We start from the raw sequence: 19,617 nt of genomic DNA on the forward strand, positions 1-19,617 counted from the left end.
AACAGGCAAATAAAATACAAACAGAAACATACACCATAATTAAAACAACCCTTAAAAAACTGATTCAAGTATGCCAGAAATTTAAAATAACATTACACCCCATACAAATTACAACAATTTAAAACCCACAATTAAAATTTAAAATTTAAAATCAGGCCAGTCCAGCCATATGGAATAAATAGGTTTTAAGTTCACGGCGAAAGGTCCTAAGGTCAGGTAGTTGTCGAAGCCTGAGGGGAAGTTCATTCCACAGGGTAGGAGCCCCCACAGAGAAGGCCCTCCCCCTGGGGGCCGCCAGTCGACATTGTTTGGCTGACGGCACCCTGAGGAGTCCCTCTCTGTGGACTCCAATATATTGTTGGTGTTAAACACTCGTTCACTTAATGTGTTCAATTAAAACAAAACAGCTGTTGTTAGTGCTTTGTTTATCTACTGCAGTGAATAGGGAATTGAACATGATGACTCTTCCAACTTTATAATCTCATATTAAAATTATTCTAAAATTCAAGCTTCAAATAATTTTTGATGTAGCATTATCAAGATGTGTGTCTGAGGGTAAGAACAGGTGCAGTCAAAAATAGAGATTACCGAAGACTAGACAGTTCTGTAACAATACTGTAACAATTTAAACAGCTCCTCCCCCAAAGATGCAACTAATTCTGCTCTTTTGGGAGACATAGATAAGAAAAAAGAGACACGTAAGATCTGATCCTTGGGACTGGAATTCAAATGGCTTATAGTTTGCACTTGCTCATTCTTTGCTCTGATTATGCTTTTTTTAACATCTGCAATAAAACTGGCTTATCAAGAGCTGTGTCGTTGAATTTCCACCTACATGTTTTCTATCTTAAGTATCTGGATGACGTTTGATAACAAGACATTACTTAAGATTTATTTTAAAAAATACCAACAGAAATTTAAAGCTTGAATTCAGGAATAGTTAACTCCACCAAAAACTTCATTCTTGTAAGTTAATACTTTACTTATACAGGTAGTCCTCCACTTAAAACAGTTCATTTAGTGACCATTCAAAGTTACAACGGCACTGGCGGCTCCAGTGATGTCACCCTCCTGCTGGGTGCTCTAACAGAGCACTCCGTGTTAGAAGATTGTAAAACTCAGTGAAACAGAAAAAAAATCACTGTTCACTGAGCTTAGCATAATCTCTGGGTGAAAGAGATTATCAGAGTTGTGGAAGAGTGGCAGGTCTGACAGGGGGTTTGCTCTCAAGAGCGAATTTTCCTGGATTTATGACCCCACCGAATTCCACTCCCTCCAACTTCAGCACGCTCCTGTTTTTATCAGGAAAAAGGAGTGGGAATGTCGCTTCTGCTCTAAAGGACTTATTAAATTGATTGATATTCTAAGCAGACGGGAATTTCACAAGCGTTCGATCTTTGATGAAGAATCAGCACGGCAAGTACCGACTCCCTTTTTGAAACTTGAAACCTTTCTTTGTCTTTGATTAATTGACTTTTAAAATGGCGTCTGAAAGTGAAAGTAAAAAATTTTAGTACGATGAAGCAGCGTTATTTGTGGATTGTTACAAACGGAGTTTTTTTATACTGAAAGGAGGGAAGGAGAGTTATTAAGTTTGAATTCCTGATTCTTTTGAACAGAATGGCAGCTAAACCTTTAAAGCCTTCTGGAAGAAGGGGATCTGAACCAAGTCTTGAGGAAATATTGAAAGAACAATTAAAACTTTCTGAAGATAGGCAAAAAGAGATGATGGAGAATTTTAATGCAAAAATAAGAGAAGATATTCTCATGGCAGTTCAAGGACTGAGTAAAAAAATTGAGGGATTGGAAGTGGAAATGGAACAGATCTCTCAGTCAAATAAGCATTTAGAAGACAAAATGAAAGGTGTTCAGAAAAAAGTGGATCAAAATGAAGATCAGGTTGTGATATTACAATATAAACTTATGGAAGGAGCTCTTAGAATTCGTGGTATGCAAGAAGAGCGAGGAGAAGACTTAAGAAAAATTATATCAGAAGCATTGGCTGAATTTATTGAAGTGGAACCCCAAGAGGTAGCTTACCAAATTGATAAAATATATAGAGTTAATTCCTGGATTGCAAGACAGAGAAAGCTTCCTCGGGACATTGTGGTTTATTTTGTGAAAAGGACTATGAGAAATCAGATTCTGCAAGTTTCATATCAGACAACTTTAAAAATTGGAGAACAGGAGTTGAAGGTGTTGAAAGAGATTCCTTCAAAGATGTTAAGAGACAGGAAGGAATTTGCTTTTTTTACACAAGAACTTAAAAAACATCAGATTCAATTCAGATGGGAGGTGCCAGTTGGACTGACAGTATTCTATCAAGGAAGGAGATATAGAATTGACACTGTTTTAAAGGCAAAGGATTTTCTTTCTACAGTTTTGAAAGTCGAAATAGAAGTGATAGAAAACTTCAAGAGACTCAAGAAGGCGTGGTGATCCAAGAGTCTTTATTGCTGCCAGTATTAGAGGAACCACAAGAGCAAAGGGTGACAAGAGGAGCCCTTAAGCGTAAAGAAGAGCAACAGTCTCAAAGTAAAAGTCAGGATCCCAGTATGGAAGCTGTGGGAGGAGCTAGACGGAAGATACCGGAGGAGGAGCTTCCGTTGTCTGCTTCAAAGCTTCAGGAGGCCAGTAATGGCAAATAGAATCTTGTCATGGAATGTTAATGGCTTGAATTCAGCTCAGAAAAGAAGGAAAATATTTCACTACTTGAAACAATTAAAAATGATGTGATTTGTTTGCAAGAGACACATATAAAATTATCAGACCAAAAATATTTAATTAATTCAAAATTGGGTAACCATTTTGTTGCATCAGCTTTGGAAAAGAAGCATGGAATTGTTGTATATATCAGGAAGGATATACCAGCTAAGTTAATTGAGGCAGATATTCAAGGAAGATTTATTGCTATTGAACTGGTGATAGATGCAAAAGACTTTGTTGATAGGTATTTATGCACCTAATCAGCAACAAGAAAAGTTTTACAAAATGTTACATGAGAGGTTGACCCTCTGGGATTATAGTTCGTTTATTTTATTAGGAGACTGGAATGGAGTAATTGATACAAGAAGCGATAAGAGAACCTCCTCCAAGAAGATACCTATACATGCAAAATTACCAAAATCCTTTTTTGAAATGATGGAAGACTTTGAGTTTAGAGATATATGGAGATTACGGAATCCAGATGAGAGAGATTTTACTTTTTTTTCTGATAGGCATCAATCTTTTTCACGTATTGATTTTATTTTAATTTCTAATGACTTGCTTTCTAGGGTGAAGAAAACGAAGATATTTCCGAGGTGTTTAACTGACCATAGCCCAGTATGGATGGAATTATTACAAGGGAAAAAAGGTGGTAGAACATGGAGGTTGAATGAAAATCTGTTTAGATATGAGGATAATGTAACTTATTGTAAGAAACAGTTAAAAGAATTTTTTGATTTTAATATGTACAAAGGGACACCTATAGGAACTGTGTGGGAGGCGAGCAAAGCGTTTATTAGAGGATATTGATTTACTTGGACAATAGGCAAAGGAATAATAAACAAAGGCAGCGTAGGTATTTGGAAGAAGAAATTCAAAGGAAGCAACAGTTATTAATTCAAAACCCACAAGATCACAAACTTAAAGAGGCTATAAAAATATTACAGAGTCAATTTAATATGTTAATGGCAGACCAGGTGGCAACGAATATACAATATGCTAAACATAATACCTTTTGTAATGCAAATAAACCTGGGAGATGGTTGGCATATAATTTAAGGAAGAAACAGAAAGCACGTGTCATACAAAAAATAGAATATAAAGGTAAAGAGATATACCAACAGGATAAAATTAAAAGGCATTCTCAGAATTTTATACTGCACTATATGCAAAAGACAAAATATTGAATAGTGACATTTATGATTATTTGAAAGATTATAAGGTTAATATTCTAACATTAGAACAGAGAGAGGAGTTGAATCGGCCGATAGCTACTGGAGAAATAGTGGAGGCAATTAAACAATTAAAAATGGGGAAAACCCCTGGTACAGATGGTCTTACAGCAACTTATTATAAAAAAACACAGGATGAAATATTAGGCCCACTTAAAGAATTATTTAATCAGATACAATTAGGAGTGGGAATACCCCCGTCATGGAAAACATCTTTTATTTCACTGATACCAAAAGAGGAGCAAGACTGCTCTAAACCTGGTAACTACAGGCCGATTTCACTTTTAAATAATGATTATAAGATTTTTGTAAAAATAATAGCAAATAGATTAATGTTAGTTTTACAACAAAGAATTCATACTGATCAATCTGGTTTTATAAAAGGGAGGCAGATGAGGAATAATGTTAGACAGATTATTAATATATTGGAATATTTGGAAAAGAATACTTCAGCGGCACTTATTTTTTTGGATGCAGAGAAAGCCTTTGATCGATTGCATTGGGATTTTTTATTTAAATTAATAGAGAAAATGCAATTTGGAGACTGTTTTATTAGAATAATTAAAGCGATTTATGGAGAGCAAACAGCACAGATTATAGTAAATGGTAGTTTGACAGAAGTTATTAAGATTGCGAAAGGAACGAGACAGGGATGTCCCTTATCACCATTATTGTTTGTTTTGACTCTGGAACCATTATTAGATAAAATACGAGAATTAATGAAAATAGAGGGAATTAAGATTAGACAATATGAGTATAAAGTTAGAGCTTTTGCAGATGATGTAGTGGTTACGTTAACGAATCCTATAAATTCAAGTAGATTTTTGTTGGAAGTAATTGATAAATATGGAAAGGTATCAGGATTTAAAATAAATCAGAATAAAACAAAAGTGATAATTAAAAATATGTCTATACAACAGAAACAAAAACTAGAGGAAATGACAGGATTTGAGGTAGTAAAAAAGGTTAAATATTTAGGAGTCTATATTAGCTCATCGAACAAGAAACTCTATAAGAATAATTATGACTTGCTATGGCAAAAAGTTCAGAATGATATGAGTGGCTGGAAGAAATTGCAGTTATCCCTATTGGGAAGGATTATGCTATTAAAATGAATGTGTTACCTAGATTTTTGTTTCTGTTCCAGATGATACCAATAATTAAAAAGGATAAAAATTTGGAAGACTGGCAGATTGGGATTAACAAATTTATATGGCAGGGTAAAAAGGCGAGGGTTAAAATGAAAATAATACAGGACTCACGGGAAAGAGGTGGTTTAAGAATGCCTAACTTTAAATTATATTATGAAGCAGTAGCCCTTTCAGTAATAAGTGACTGGTTTAACTTAACAGAGGAAAGAATTTTGAATATAGAAGGTTATGACTTGTTATATGGATGGCATGCGTACTTATTTTATGGAAAAAAAGTGGATAGGGCTTTTAAGAATCATGTGTTGAGAAGTGCTCTTTATGGTCTGGAAAAAATATTCCTATAAATTAGAATATAAGATTCCTATATGGGCGAGCCCTAGACATGCAATAGAGAATATAAATATAGAACAGAAACAGGAAATGATTACTTATAAAGAACTTTTGTATGCTGAAGGAGGTAGATTGCAATTAAAATCATTACAGGTATTAAATGAAGAAGGGAGGAATTATACTTGGTTTCAATATGGGCAAATAAGTGCTAGATGGAAAGAAGATCAAAAAATTGGTATAATGCAAAGGGAGGAAAATTTAATAAAGCAAATTAGAAATCAGACCCAGGAGCATATAAAGAGATTGTATAATGTGTTGCTTGAAATAGATTCGGAAAAGGATTTGGTAAAGGATTGTATGATAAAATGGGCACAGAATATTCAGGAACCAATAATGTTGGAAACATGGGAGAAAATTTGGGTTAGAAATGTTAAGTTTACACAAGCACAGAATTTAAGGGAAAATTTTTATAAGATGTTTTATAGATGGCACTTAGATCCCAAAAAATTATCATGTATGTATCCTAATATCCAAGCGAAATGTTGGAGGTGTGATTGTGATGATGCTACATATTTTCATATTTGGTGGACTTGCAAGAAAATTAAGGTCTTTTGGATAAGAATTTGGTGGATTATTCAAAATGTACTGAAGAAGAAGATAAAGTTCCTGCCACAATTTTTCCTTTTGGGAATTATAACGGATTGTACAGGGATTGAGACTAAATTGATTCTGAATTTAATAACAGCAGCAAGACTGTTGATTGGACAATACTGGAAGAAAGAAGAGATACCTACAATAGAAGAATGGATATTGAAAGTTATTAATTTGGCTGAGATGGCTAAAATCTCAGCGTTTTTAAAAGACAATACGCAGGAAAAATATTTAATTGAATGGAAAAAATGGATTGATTATCTACAAAACAGATATCAGATTAAGAAATATCAGATTGCCTTTGAATAATTAGAAAGTTATTTTATGTAATGGGGAGGGGGTTGGGAGATGAAAAGCTTTGGATGTGGTTATTTGGATTGGAAGGGAAAATTGTATTCTATGCTTGGTTTATGTATAACAATACCTTGTGATTGACCCGGGAAGCCGGGGGGGGGGAAGGGTTTTTGGTTTTTTTTGTTTTTTTTTTGGGAGGGAGGGGGAAAAAAGGGGGGAAATGTTTTTGTTTTTTAAAACTCTTTCAATAAAAAAAAAAAAGTTACAACGGCACTGAAAAAAATGACTTATGACCATTTTTCACACTTAGGCCCGTTGTAGCATCCCCATGGTCATATGATCAAAATTCAAGTTCTTGCTAATCGATTCATATTTATAATATAATATAATATAACAACAGAGTTGGAAGGGACCTTGGAGGCCTTCTAGTCCAACCCCCTGCCCAGGCAGGAAACCCTACACCATCTCAGTCAGATGGTTATCTAACATTTTCTTAAAAATTTCCAGTGTTGGAGCATTCACTACCATTTATGATGGTTGCTGTGTCCTGAGGTCAGCTTTTTCAACCTTTTGACAAGCAAATTCAATGGCGAAGCCAGGTTCACTTAACAGTGTTACTAACTTAACAATTGCAATGATTTACTTAAACAGAAGTGGCAAGAAAAAACATAAACTGGGGCAAAGCTCACTTAACAAATGTTTCACGTAACAGCATAAATTTTGAGCTCAATTGAGGTTTTAAGTCAAGGACTACCTGTACATTCAAGAGGCTGTACAAAAGATGCATTTTAAACCTTACCAGTGCATCTATTTTAACCTTGGAGTGTTATCATGTTTGAATAAACAATAAAATATAGTTTATTAAATTTCTTTAAATAATATACCTATTCTAACAACAACTACAACTAGTGTAGAATTCTATTCATTTAAAAAAATACATCTTCCATAACAGTTGCTTTAAAATGTGTTTGTATGTATGTTTCTCATGAAGAATGTTGATGCACTATTTTAGACTATAGTCACCCAATTACATTTCTCTATAATTCCACTTCAGCCCAAAAGCAATCTTAGTTCCTAGGCATGCTAATTTGCTTTTTAAAGAATCAGTGGCAAAATAAAAGGTCAAAGACCCCTATGGATGCTGTGAGCATTGCTACTGTTAATCCTATTTCCTATACTCCTAATCTCTTCCCACCCACTGAATTTGGTTTAAATCAATTATTTTAATCATACCATTTCAATGAGTCACCTCATAGGAAACATACTTGGAGATTATTCTAAACTGAATCACAGTCATACCAAATTTTCTATAGATTTGTATGTATTTCAATTTTAGAACTATATTTTATATTTATTTTATAGAGCATGTCTTAACTGATGATATTCCTTGATTTCAAATGAACTTACCTAATTGAGGTCAGTTACTAAAATATAATAAAATTTCAATTTTGCAGAACAATCAGGGAAGACAGGTATACCTTAAATCCACATATCCAATAAATCCAAATGTATATAATTGATGTATTTTACAGTACTGATACATAATTAATTCATTAACATCAACCTATTCATTTAATTACAGAAAATATGTAACTATTTCATAGAAATTTATACTGATTATAGAACTATGCAAATTATATAAACTTTTGTAAATGATGATTATATCATCTATTTGTAATACGTTAGAATTAAAGGAATTAATTTTGGAAATTTGCAAATCAAGTTTAAACTAAAACTTTGTCTGACACATCTGTATACCACTGAATAGACATCCCTAAAATCAAGCATTTATTATAATGCTGGTTATTTTCTTTCTTCATATGGGTCTTTTTTTATTAAACTTATAATTGCTGTAGTCTTGATTATTTTGGCTGCCCACAAAGAATGTAACAGAATTCAAAATAGTCACAATATGGTTAAAATAGTAATAATAGCATAAAATCCCTAGCAAAGGCAGTAACAACAACAAAAATCTCTGAAATTACATATTTTCAGTATTTTCTCGAAGACCAAGAAGAAACTATCCTGATTCAGTATGGATGCTCATTCATTCAAAAACTTTAGCTTTTTCTTTCCCAGCCAGAACCTTACAGTCTCCATGACACTAGCACAGGCATCAGTGGCATTTCCCCTACAGCTTGTGATGGCATGGAACCATCATATGACCTCTTCCTAGGTGTGTCGCATACATGTTAAAAAACAAGGGAAGGAGAATATATCAGGAGGCACAAGAATGACCTCCCACCCCCCACCCACTGTGAATGAAACAGAACCACTGCAGAACAATGCATGGTCAATGGTATCAAAACTTGCAGGACTGGCTTAGATTTTTAAATTTAGAGGGGTTTTAAATTGATTTTAAATATTTATATTTTATATTTATATTTCTATTTTTAATAATTCGGGCGCTAGAATAAGTTTTTTAAGGATTATTTTAATTTGTATATTGATATTGATGTTTTATATGCCTGTGAACCGCCCTGAGTCCTTGGGGAGATAGGGCGGTATATAAATTCGAATAATAAATAAATAAATAAATAAATAAATTTACATCCTTGCAGTTTACAGGGCAAAAGTAATCCAGTTAATATTGTAAGACAGTGCTCTCGTCATGACCAATGCAACTACTGATGTAAAGTCAAGATTCCAGCCATTATAGTTATATGTTTATGTAAGAAAGATTCATTTGCAAAGTAACAGATTCTATATTTGTACTACTAGCCATTGACAACTCAATGGACAATATGATGGAACTAAAGTTAACTTTCTAATAATTGCATGCATCCTACAGTGACGTTACATGATCTTCTGAATAATCCATAACTCACAGTGAGACTTATTAGGGAGGCACAAATTAGAGAAAGCTACTCAAGTACTTAAAAGAACAATTTAATTACTTACAGATGTCCAAGATGAGCTACTGAAATTAATCATTCTCTGGGTTCAGAGCAATTCAATTGACTAAAAACCATCAATTCTTCTTTGTTTTTCATATGTAAAACAAGTTCATTAAAGCCAGAATATTACAATCTATTCCAGGGAAACTTTCAAATGGCTTTTAAAACATATTTACATGAGTTGTTCACTTTCTGTTGTTATCAGGAAAAGCACCTAATACTTTTATATTAAATACCTTTGGTTATTTCAACTGTTTGGAAGGAAGAATGAGTCTTTCTCAAGAAAAAGCAAAATGAAATTATAATAAATACTGTATATTTATGTGTGTGCATATGTGTGTATATAATATGATATATAACTAATAATATATAAACTGATTATAAATTACAGAGAAATCTATAGACTTAGCATATTTTAGAACAGACAATTATTAGGGTATGTCAATTTCCAAACATTAGGGATGCTTAAAAGTTGTGGATGCCTTGGGGATTATAAAGATATTTTGGTTACTTTAATATAATTTAGATTTGCTTGGTAAGTAACTACATAAATATCATAACTTTTTAATTTGTTTGTTTTATTTGTGAGGAGTTAAGAACAGTTTCTATTATTTTATGTTAGTAATTTCTCTTCAAATTTTTAAAGATCAATATACTTTTGTCAAACCAGGAGTGCACCGAAATATAGAAAATGTGATCTCTGAACAATTCTATCAATCCTTTAATTAAAAAAAAAATGTATTAGTCAGTTCTACTTGTCATCTGCTATAAAGATTAGTCACAATGTAAAAATAATTGCATTTTGTATGAGTAATAGATGCTCAATGAAATTTTTCTCTGGTCTTTTATGTTGTTATATTTATGCACAATGAATTCTACAGTTTTCTAACGTGTAGCAAATTATCATACTAGTCTCTGCTATAAATGTTCACACATAATGCACACAACTATTATAATGAAACTTCTCCATTTTCACATCAGGATGTGAACTCATGTTCATCTCTACTGTAAAAAAATGAAATGTAATAAAAGCAATAAAAATGGTTGTGAGCAATATTCAAAACTACAGTAAATTATAACTCTGAATTTCTGCATTATACAATTATATTAAAAAATTAAAAGACTGTTTAAAAATTGTTTTACAAAACATTCAAAACCTGATTTATAAACAATACATAGACAATGGACATTAAAAGTATCATAGAAAGTGATCTTCATTATTTCCTTAAATTAAAACTGAATTTTTCAATAGCTTATTGGGTTTTGTGATAGAAATCAAGCTTGTTTAGCTTAAAATGGAAGCAAAAGCTCAAGACAGTCTGAAAATTACCGGTAGCTGCTGTATAAAAAGAAAAGACAGATAAAACTATACTGAAACTAACCTATTCAGACAAACTACATCGTAGTTTTTCATTACATAAAAGCTAGTTTAGTGTCTGCTATTTTCTTTCTCCTGCTAAATATCTCAGTATCACATAAATTACTAAGTCTTGGGTATGGATCTGTGTGTGTGTGTGTGTGTGTGTGTGTGTGCATGTGCACGTGCATGCACCTATGTGTGTGTATATGTGTATGTGTATGATGTATGATGTATAAGTATATAAAAAAACTTAGGCTAAAATAGTGAATACCTTATAGACAATCAATCTATGCATGCCCAGCAGCAGAATAAAGAAAGAAAGAAAAAGCTAACAGGAGGTCCACTGATATATGTCACATCATCCCTGACAATAATGATACTGGAACTCATAACACTGACTGAAGATAGTAGCCTAGCAGCCATGCCCGGAAGGCATTAATAAATGCATAAAAATAGCTAAGCAATCACACACTGTATACAGCCCTCCATAAACAGTGAAACCATAGCACTTACTTTCTATAAGTTTACTATTCAAATCTACAGCCAGAAGCTTCCTAGGTAAACCTCAAAATGATGACACACGTAGTGATGTCATGATGTAAATGTCATGATTAAGTACACGCATTCTGATGTCTGACTCAAGTAAGTCAGTCACAGCATTTGTGTGATATATCCCACGTTTCATCATTCACCATCTCCCCCGGAAGCTCATGAATAAAGCTTATCAGCTTTTGTTCAATTTTGAAATGGTGAGCACATTTTATCTTTGGTAGCTTATGTATAGTGTGCACCATCACAGTAATTAAGATGAGTAGAACCAAGTGGTGCAATTCTATATATGTAGTGCTCAAGTTATAACTAGTCATCTACTGACCGTTCAAAATTATGACAAACTTTATTGCTGATAAAGCACTTCCAACTGTCATAAAAGATTGTGCTAACCCCACGGTCACATGACTACATTTGGGGCACTTTGCAATTAGTTGTAATTGTGAGCTGGTTGCCAAGTGCCAATCATGTGATCACCGTTTGCAATTTTCTCTGCTAGCTTCCCCAAAAAATCAGTTGGGAAGCCAGTGGAGGGAACTGATGGTAGCTGAAATCTTGTAGGCTTCAGGATTTCTCTTCCATGTTATAAATGCGAAAATTGGTCACAAATTTATTTCTCCATCACCATCTTCACTGACAATAGTCATTGTACAAGGCAGTGACTAAATGAGTCTCACCAGCATTTACTGGCCAATTCAAGTAATTTGAGAGCTAATATGCCTCATTCACTGATCAAGTTTTAAAAATATAATTCAACAAGAAAAAAACCGTAGTACCAGAAGAATTACATAAGCAAAAATCAAGCCCCTAAAAGCAATGTTCCTCATCCTTGGCAACCTGAAGATATTTAGACTTCAACCCCCTGAATTTCCAAGCCACTTCAAGTTTACACATTTCCTGGTTGCCAAGGTTGAAAACACTAAGAAAGGAAACATTCTATCTTTGAGATCCCAAATACTTGCTGAAACTAACAGATCTTGATGTGGCTACAAAACATCCAAAATGTAAGGAACAATCTGATTTCTAAAGGAATATTATTTCCATAGAACATGGCCAGTGAAGGAGAATGCCCACCTCTGGAGTTCTTGTAGATGACATTCCCTAAATGTAGAATCAAAGGGAGCCCCTGTTCAGATCCTAACAGATAAACAGACAAGAAATCCATCTCCTTCCACTTATGACTATATGACTGTAACTTTGTTGCTTGTATCCTTATGATTTATATTGATATTGCTTCCTGATTGCTTATTTGTAACCTATGACTATCATTAAGTGATGTATCTTATGATTCTTGATGTACGTATCTTTTCTTTTATGAACACTGAGAGCATATGCACCAAGACAAATTCCTTGTCCAATAAAAAATTCTATTCTGTTCTGTTCTAAAATATGGAGCATAAATTGATGGGATTGTTGTCATGGATAACCCTATATTCTTCCTCAGGACCAAAAGACCCATGTTTAGCCCAGCAATTTAATCCTCCAGATACTCAGCAAATTTCTTACAGAGGCCTAACAACCATTTGTCTGACTTGTTCTTCCCAGAATGGGTCTGGATCACCTTGCATAGGATAAGTGGTAGCAATTTGCTTTAAGAGCAGAGAAATGTTTCCTCTTATTTGGAAGTTGAATCATGGCAACTGGATTTATTTTCCTGTTGGTTTGAGATGTTTCACTGCCCATCAAGTAGCTTCAGTCTGAAACAAGTTGAATAAGGGAATCTGAGTAGGTAGAGTTGTTGGAATGTGTCAACTCCTAAAATTCTTAGGGGTATTCCCACATCAACATCAGGGTTTCTTCCCCAAAAATGAAATACTGTCATTGTCATGAACATATTGTCTTTTGTTTCACCACACTATAGGCTCAGATCTAACTCCATGTTTGATCAGATTCGGTCCTTGTCTTCTGTCAGCATCATTTTAGATATTTCCTCTTTCTCTTCATCTCTCAGAGCTCCTTATTAAATCAAAGAGATTCCTCTATATTGGCAAACAGGAAGAGACTGTCCAGATGTAATCATATCCAAGGATGCTACTATCACTATATTATAGGAAGTGACCAAGTTCTTAGCAGAATTGTCTCCCATAATTGCAGGAAAAACCCCAACCACCTTCTGGAAACCAATTGATCTATTAGGACTGATCAAATAGGAGTTCATAGCACCATTGAATCCACAGCAGTGAAGGAATGATCTGACCATTTATCCAAATGATAAATAAATACTTGATTTCTTGGTCTGCACTGCCTAGTAAGACTGATATTAGTCTTGAAAGTCTGATTATGTTGTAATTCCTCCTGTTGCTTATAGTTCAATGAATTAGGAAGCTGCCTGTCTGATTCACTTTTGAATATTATCTGTCTGTTGCATATTTAATTTTTTTTTATCCCCCATTATCCTTGCAAAGAAGCTTGCATGTCTCTGTCAAGGTCATATTCCTTACTCTACAACTTCCTGAAAATTTAGGTCATCTTCAAGTGCCTAGCTTTTTGTAAACTATTCATTCTGGCAACAAAGCTTTGCACCACCAGATTAGATAACTAAGTAAGATCAGGCCATCAGGAAACTCCAGATTGTAGTATATACAAGAAAGTCAAAGTAATATACCAGAAGAAGGCACAAATCACTTCCATATGGTTTCTAAGAAAAGCTGAATTTGAAGAAGTCATGCTTCTAATGATACATAAAAGTTTCTGTTCAGAACATATTCTTGAGGAAGATATCTAGAAATAAATATAATTTACTCTTGCTGTGTTAAAAATGGAAGATGCATTTTTATTCCTTTTGTAGTTTATCATCATTTTGCAATCCTATTCTAATTGGAATGTGAATATACATTTCAGTAGAAAAACTGAATATTGGATATATACCACTAGACTGTGAATGGCTTTCAGCTGTAGATGAGCAATTTCCACTGGAAAATATCAAGTGTTGAACTTACTTTAAGGTTATACTTTTAACTATCTACTCTAAAATGTGCATAAAAGTACATAATACCTTTATATACTGAGTTTGAATCAGATTTAGGACATAAAAGCACTTACAATTTAAGCTGCTCTGTCCTATGTTCATGCCAGCTTAACTCAAAGCCAGCTTAAGAAAATACTATCCAGATTAGGACACTTTAGCAATAACTTGCAAGATATTCAATCTGGAAAAGAGCCTAGTAGCTTCTCACTGGAAAATTCTTTTGCTGCTAGGTCCTCCCACATTTCTTTTCCATTTGTTTTTCTTCTTGGGGGCAGATTTTTCTGAATATAAATATATACCTTTATATGTGTGAGTGTATAAATTTGTAAATATACATGTGTATGCACATATGAACATATACATACATGTTTATACATACATATGTATGTTTTCTGAGGTTTTCGCGGGTGTTTGTATGTAGGTCAAATTTGCTCCCAGAAGCACGAAGCTGAAGCCTGAAGATGACGAATGAGACTTCGTCGAAACGTCGCCAAGACACTTCCAATTTTACGTGGGAGAAAACCCAAATAACCAAAGATCTACATACACATGTATATATACATATGTGTCTATGTCTATGTGTTTGTATGTATAGTTGTGTATGTGTATATGTATGTATGTATATATGTATGTATGTGTGTGTGTGTATATGTGTGTGTGTGGATAGATAGATAGATAGATAGATAGATAGATAGATAGATAGATAGATAGATAGATAGATAGAGATATATACACACACACACACATATATTTGTTTTCAGAGGTTTTCACGGGTATATATATGCAGGTTTTGGTATGTTCGGGTCTTTCCCGTGTAAGATTGGAAGTATTTAGGCAATGTTTCGATGAGATCTCACTCATCGAAACATTGCCTAAATACTTCCAATCTTACATGGGAAAAGAAACAGCTGCAATCACACATTGCTCCCAGAAGCACGAAGCTGAAGCCTGAAGATGACGAATGAGACTTTGTTGAAACGTCGCCAAGACACTTCCAATTTTAGGCGGGAAAAACTCAAATAACCAAAGACCTATATGTGTGTGTGTGTGTGTGTGTGTAGGCTTTGGCATATTCGGGTCTTTTCCCGTGTAAGGTTGAAAGTATCTAGGCGACATTTCGACGAGGTCTCACTCGTCATCTTCAGGCTGGAGTTTTTGGCTTTGTGCTTATGCGAGCAAAGTGTGGTTATAACCACGTGTTATAACCCTTACATGGGAAAAGACCCGAATATGCCAAAACCTACATACCTTTACCCGTGAAAACCTACGAAAACAAATGTAGGTATGTATGTATAAAATATACACACACACACACACGTTTAAATGAACAAGGTACAAGGCAACAATATGTACATACAACCTCCAGTACAACAACCTCCTTTAAAATAACATTTTTTCTCTTTCCATCTTTTCCCACCTTAATAGATTCTATACAATCCTTTATTAGTGTTGCTGAAATAACCTGACCATTCTATAAGGATAAGCTTTCTGTTATGTTTCAAAAAGACATCCAAATATCAGTGTGACTTAACACAGTCATAATCAATTCATCCTATTGATTTCAATATATTAAACATGACAAAATCTGAATTCAGCACCCTGTAGACATGCATATTGTCTGGAGACAAGACAACAGGAAAAGGAAAGAAAAATCTCAACAGTACTTTAAATTTAAAAATAAGGCAGGTCTTAAAAGAAACCACCAGGAAATTGAAAAGAGATACTGGTTACAGATAACCTCATCCTCACTACATTTATAATGGGGCAGGGGGAAATTTATTAAAATATATATCTACAAATGGATCAATTCAATCATCTAAAAAACCTAAGTAAAATAGGACACATGCATAATATTGTAATATGTGCAATATCTTACTTCAAAGTCATATTGTCATCAAGTAATTGATGGTTTGTTGATATTCATAGTTATTAACCCTAGAATTCATGCTATTTCAAAGTATACTGTTTGGATTAAGAATACGTTAGAAGCATTCCATTTGTGCTAGAGTCTGGGGACTAGGGAGAAGTCTTTTAAATGCCTCCTATTTGTGAAATACCCATATGTTGGAAAACTCCAGGCTGGCAAAGGGGAAGGGTGAAGCATGGAATTAGACTAGAGTCGCAATAAAGTAGCTAGCTTGACTTCTGTACTTCTGGGTCTGTTTGTTCACACCTAACACCATCTCTTAAAATCTTTATGTAGAACACAGGAGGGAATCCTTCCAATGGGAATGAAAAATGGTGAGGAGGAAGAGGAGTCAACAATGTTTGCTTCTCTTCATCCAGGGAGATCTATGCATTGGCATAAAATTAAACGCTTTGAATATTTCTGTGATTATATCACTGTGATTATATCACTGATTATATCACTGTGATTATATCACTGTGAATCCAGTATTTATTTGAAGGAAAACATATTAAGGTATTGTTGCTTTTAAAAAAAGATATTTTATAGAAGCAGATGCCCTGGATGCCACAAGCAAATGTAGGAAATGTAGCATTTCATAAATCACAGTGCAACAATAACAGCAAGAAAACTTGAATAATATTTTTCAATACAGGTTCAATTTTCAATACAGGTTCAATTTAGTCTAAAATTACCTTTTAGATTAAGCAATATTTCTATGTAAAGATAAAAATGAACTAAAAATATAGATTTTATGCAATAGATTACATACATAGATAACACCTCAACTTAGCTTTGAGGGTTTTCAATTTTATTAGATTTTTCTTTCTTGTGACCTTCCTATGAAATTACATCATTCACAGCAGAACTGGGCTCAGGATTCAATTCAGAACTCCACAAATGATCTAGAATTCCTCTGGAAGTAGACCAATCTAAATCTAAGGTAAGATTCAGAAAATATGTTTTCCCATAATCTGTCATGAAAAATCATATTGCCTCCTTATCTGTCTTTATCAGATTACATTTTCAGAAAAAATTACAATATACAGTGGGACATGACTTTTAAAAAAAAAATCAGTGGAGTAGATTTAATCTATGCTAATTTGTTATCTAAAAATAATTCCTATAATTTAGTAGTTTTGGATATGGTGTATTTGGAGATTTTCAAATGATGTGTATATGTGTGATAAGAGTTTAGAAAGTATAAATTTACTGTAGTTCCATTAACATTCTGAGGTGTAATAGTTTTTAGCAAGGATCCAATAAAAGAGTTTATTTTGAGTACTTATATAGATATCTATACAACTATTATTACATAGTCAGCAATTTAATTGATTGCACCTCATTATTCTTGTTTAGGGGGGAAAAAGAACATCTATTGAATTGATCAAACTTTTAGTATCATGTATTGAGTGACCCACAGCGAACCAATCACACAAAGCAGTAATTATACATATAAAATTGTATAATTTTATATGTATAATAAATCAGCAGATGTAAATCCCCAACTGTTTCCTACATCCAAAGAATATTTCACATTGTGCAAAAAATGAAAGAGTCAACTACACTTTGTTTATATAAGAAGATCCCCAACAATGGGGAAAACAGTATTTTTTATACAATAAAATGAAAAAATTCAAAAACCAATATAAAAATAAATAGAGAACAATTCGGCACAATATATTCTATTTCCCTAACTAGATATATTCTATTTCCCTAAATATTGCTGGAGGCAACGCTCAAACCAATGTCGTATCTTTCTATTATAAACTTCTATCAGCAGAAGGATAGAAAAACTAAAAGAGATGTTAACTATTGAATAGTTTTCTGGTTCAATTCAAACCAAACAAAAAGGGGTCCTAGTGCATTATTGTGAGGAAATTATGAATATTGTCATGTATTAAAATTATATAAATGCAAAACTGAAACTATCGAAACTAAGATCTATTCCATGATATATTGTGCCATCTTATAAATATATATTGGCTCCAGCTCAAAGTCTAAACTAAGTTCAACCATCTATGTATAATAGATAGATAGATAGATAGATAGATAGATAGATAGATAGATAGATAGATAGATAGATAGATAGATAGATAGATAGATAGAGATAGAGATACAGTAAAACCAGAATTAAATCCAAATCTGCAACATCTGTTATAGTAACTTAGAATATATTAACTAGCAATGTCACAATTCTCCAGCTATCTGCATCCCATTTATCCCGCACAAAATATAGGTAAAACACCAGTTTGTTTTTCCAAAAAAAAAAAAAAGGATAATTATAGCACTCCCATAGATAGAACATCAGCAAATGCCCTCATGTTTACTTTTAGATTGACATTCCAGTATAATCTCTCATTTTTTAATGTTTCCCGCAGTAGAGTTTGTTTCCGTTCCCGGTTTGTAAAACTTCACCATTTGCCTCCACCGTCTCCTTTCAAGGGTCCCCTTTCCAACCCCCGTTTTAATAAATAAAAAGTCCTTCGCCCCACCTGTCAGCGCCTGGAAAAGGCAGCCTCCGCCTCCTCCTCCTCTTCTCAGAAGATCCGTGGAAGACAAACCGAGGTGGTGGGAGGAGGGGGGGGGGGCTCAATGCCTCAAAGTTCACCGAGATCTTTTTCCTGCCGGGGCTTCGCTGAAAAGGCGAGAAAGGAGTTTTCAATCTGCCGCTCAGCGCCAGACAGCTCAGTCGGAGAGAAGGCACTATCCGTTCCAGCCGCCGAAGCACGTTTCCCGCGCAGATGGGGGTTCTCTCTCTCTCTTTACCGGATTCAAACAAACCAACCGGTCACTTTTTGGGGAGGGTAGAGAAAGGATTCACACAAACGCGCGCGCGCGCGCTTCCTTTTAGGTCGCGTTCTGCGACCTAAACGCGCGCTGGCCGCTTCCCCCCCACCTGACATTTCCCCCGACGAGGTTTTTTTGTTTCTCCTCTCCCCCACCCCCCCACTACCACCTCTGCCCGGAGGGCTGGCTATTACAGGACCCAACGCGCGGCCATTGCCTCAGTTGAGGAAGCCGAAGTGAGGAGAGGACCCCGCGACATTGCTTTCCCTCAAAGGCAGACAACTGACGCGGGCCCCCCCCCCCAACCCGGCTCTTGGGGCGCTCTTACCTTTGCCGTTTGTTCTTTCTCACCCAAAAGAGGCGCGGGCCACGGCTCGGCTTTTTTCTTCCTCTGACTGCGGCTCTCGTCCAACCTGTCGCTGCCTGGAGATGGGGCAGCCCAACCGTCTCCGTTCCCCTCAGCGCCTTTCCGCCTGCAGCAGCAGCAGGCAGGCAGCTAGCTCTGCCTGCTGCTCTGAATGACAATGTTGCTTTGACTAAGTGTGTGTGCGTGCGTCGTCTCTCTCTCTCTCTCTCTCTCTTTCGTGTGTTTGTGTGTGTGTGTATGGGAGAGAGGGGGAGAAAAACCGCGGGCCACCACCTGTCGATGCTGCCAGCTAACCCAGGCAACTCCATGCGTAAACAGACCCCACGCCAGATGCCCTAGTTAATGGGAAGGCACTGGCAGCATAAATCTCTAGGGAATTGAGAGGTGGGGAAATAAAGAATATTAATCTCTTGGGG

The 19,617-nt window shown here is 34.9% G+C and overlaps 1 protein-coding gene across 1 annotated transcript in view; it reads right to left on the bottom strand.

Annotated features, from left to right (window-relative positions):
* Positions 1 to 19,267, bottom strand: part of PDE4B (phosphodiesterase 4B) — a 304,494-nt gene extending 285,227 nt beyond the window's left edge. Inside the window, exon 1 of the mRNA XM_058177096.1 lies at positions 19,163 to 19,267. The gene's annotated coding sequence lies outside the window, so the exon portion shown is untranslated. The remainder of the gene's footprint in view (positions 1 to 19,162) is intronic.
* Positions 19,268 to 19,617: the final 350 nt, after the last annotated feature.

This window comes from Ahaetulla prasina, chromosome 3, assembly GCF_028640845.1.
Source record: "Ahaetulla prasina isolate Xishuangbanna chromosome 3, ASM2864084v1, whole genome shotgun sequence".
Classification (NCBI taxonomy): Eukaryota; Metazoa; Chordata; class Lepidosauria; order Squamata; family Colubridae; genus Ahaetulla; species Ahaetulla prasina.